This window comes from Montipora foliosa, chromosome 11 (genome assembly GCF_036669935.1).
Source record: "Montipora foliosa isolate CH-2021 chromosome 11, ASM3666993v2, whole genome shotgun sequence".
NCBI classification, from domain to species: domain Eukaryota; kingdom Metazoa; phylum Cnidaria; class Anthozoa; order Scleractinia; family Acroporidae; genus Montipora; species Montipora foliosa.
The window spans coordinates 10657472-10659939 of record NC_090879.1 but is presented as its reverse complement, the minus strand read 5'-3'; the positions used below and the strand labels follow the sequence as shown (position 1 = coordinate 10659939).

At 43.8% G+C, this 2468-nt stretch overlaps 1 pseudogene; it reads left to right on the top strand.

The window, feature by feature from the left end:
* The first annotated feature begins 1267 nt into the window (after positions 1-1267).
* The window catches only part of LOC137976661 (cytochrome P450 1A2-like), a 6993-nt pseudogene continuing 5792 nt past the window's right edge, over positions 1268-2468 (top strand).

Genomic DNA, 2468 nt, shown 5'->3' with positions numbered 1-2468 from the left:
TCACTGAGTCACATGTATGAAAAGTGGCTCAAAACGCTCGCGAAACTGGACGAATGTTTTGCACCACTCTGCTGACATTGTGGCATTGTTATTACTTACACTCGTCAATCATTGTTTATGAAGACGGCACGATACATTGTTACGTATGAAACGGCTGACTTTGAGAATTCTTGGAATGGTCATTACGAAGGGAATGGGGCCGGTGTTTGTGCGGATTGATGAAGTGAAAACACTTAACTCCTGTGAGAAATTCTGATCCAGAGGAATTCTCAGACCTTGTTATCTGGCAAATACATTATTTTGCCCGTGCGTTACGCCTGTTAGACCTTTTTAACTCAAATGTCAGGTATCCAGCAGTTTGTTTGATGCCCTTGCATTACCACTGACTCTAGAAGTAAAGTTCTAAAAGAGTTTCGTACCCTCTTCCCTACGCTACCTTTGTTGGTTTTCCGGTCTTTTAATAGCCTCAGTCATAAGCTTATATTAACGGACACATTTTCTCTGCTTTTACACTGTGGAATGATAAGTGCCAATTAGCAACTCGAACAATTGTATCAATTTGTAATATGTAAAGAAAACTATGGCACAGAAGGTTGCTAACGGGAGCCTATTGTGTCTGGGTGTGCTTTGACGAAACTTGTAATTAATGACTTCGAGCTGGCAGGCTGATCAAATTTTCTAAGAAAAGAAAAACTCGTTTAGCGAAGTCGTTCCACAGTACGTGCAAGTTGAGAGGTGATAAATCTACCTATTGATTGGAAACCGCAACTGAAATGTAAGCCCCCAAATCAGCTTTAGTGATTATATTTACCTATTTCATACAAAACAGAAATCAAGAAACTCTTTCTTTCAAATGAACCCCCTATGTTAATTTTTTGTTAAGTGATGTACATTCCTAGACTACTTTCAATTTGACGACCCTGTATATTCTCCTTACTTTACTCTTGGAGTGTGAGTTTTCATTGTGAGGTGAATGTTGACCTTGGTCGGTCGCCTGAATCAAGGGCAAAGCAGAGACTTCCTGTAAATCCTAGGAATGATCTCATCTGAGCGGATCCTGTGTCCCTAAATCCTGTTCTAATTTTCTCACATGTGCCAACTGACAGACTTCTGACCCGTGCAGCTAAAAATCCGGCTGTTTGTCAAAATCAATCAAGCGAGTCAACCTTGAACCCAAACGAGAAAAACAAAAAGTGGCAGCATCAAATTTGTTTGTCGGACACCTCCCACTAATTCATCTCGCGCAACAGCCGTATTATACACGTCTTGCGTGCCCGCAACTCGAGTCTCCTTAAGCACCACTTGGAGCATGCAACAAATTATTTCACTGATCTAACCACGTATATATATTAGAATTACCTAGACGCTGACTCGAGTATTCGCATAATTTAACTATTTGCCACGAGTTCACTTACGCCTGACGATTGACGATGCTTTGGGAATACCTTTTGGAAGTGCTCGCAGAACATTCATTTTTGGTGATTTTCCTTGCTCTTGCACTCGTGTGGTTGTCTGTGATGTATTTGCGGCCTGCGGAGGAAAGAAAGCCCCCTGGTCCCTGGAGTCTTCCCATTATTGGAAACATTTTCCTGTTCGGCTCAGCTCCTCACAAGAACGTTACCAGACTGATGCGACACTACGGAAAGGTGTTTTCTATGAGACTTGGAAGTCGAGAGGTCATTATTCTCAATGACATCGATATGGTAAAGGAAGCACTTCTCCAAAAAGGCTCTGATTTTTCCTCACGTCCTCCCTGCATAGTTTCATCTTTTCCAGCCGAGGCTGAGAGAACTGTCGCATGGCCTGTGTTTGGCCCGAAATATGTAAAAAAACAAGAGAGCGACGGAGCTAGCCATGCGAACAATTCTTGACAATGACAGCCACTTCTCCAACACGGTCATCAGGGAGACAAATGCTTGATTCAGAGTTTTCTTAACTCGAGAGAACAACGCTTTGATCCGACATGTCTGCTGAAACACATGGCTTGCAGTTTGCAATTCTGCTTGTTTTTCGGTGACAAGCTGCGAGACGCTTTTGTCAAGAATGCCCAGTTCATGATGGACGGCTCGACGGACTTTATCGAAAACAGCGCCGTGGGTAACAGTGTGGACTTTATGCCCTGGATGGAAGTGGTCTTCAGGAAACAAGTGCAGAAAATGGAGGCTCTGTGGCTGAACTTACAGAGTTTGTCAGGAAAATTTACCACATCAGAACAGGGAGGCCCAGGAAAAGTGGCTTTCAACGAGCGACATCAACGAGGCGTTAGGACAGGTGGTCAAAAACAAGGACGCTCTTCATTCGGAAGCGAACACTTAGAGGATATTGACGAGGAAACAGCTCGAACCACTTTGATGACGAAAGGTGATTAACATAACAGCTGACTGTTTCGGCGGCGGATACGAAAAATATCAACCGCCCTCCGCTGGGCCGTAGCTTACCTTGTGTCCATCGAGATGTGCCAGGCCGAG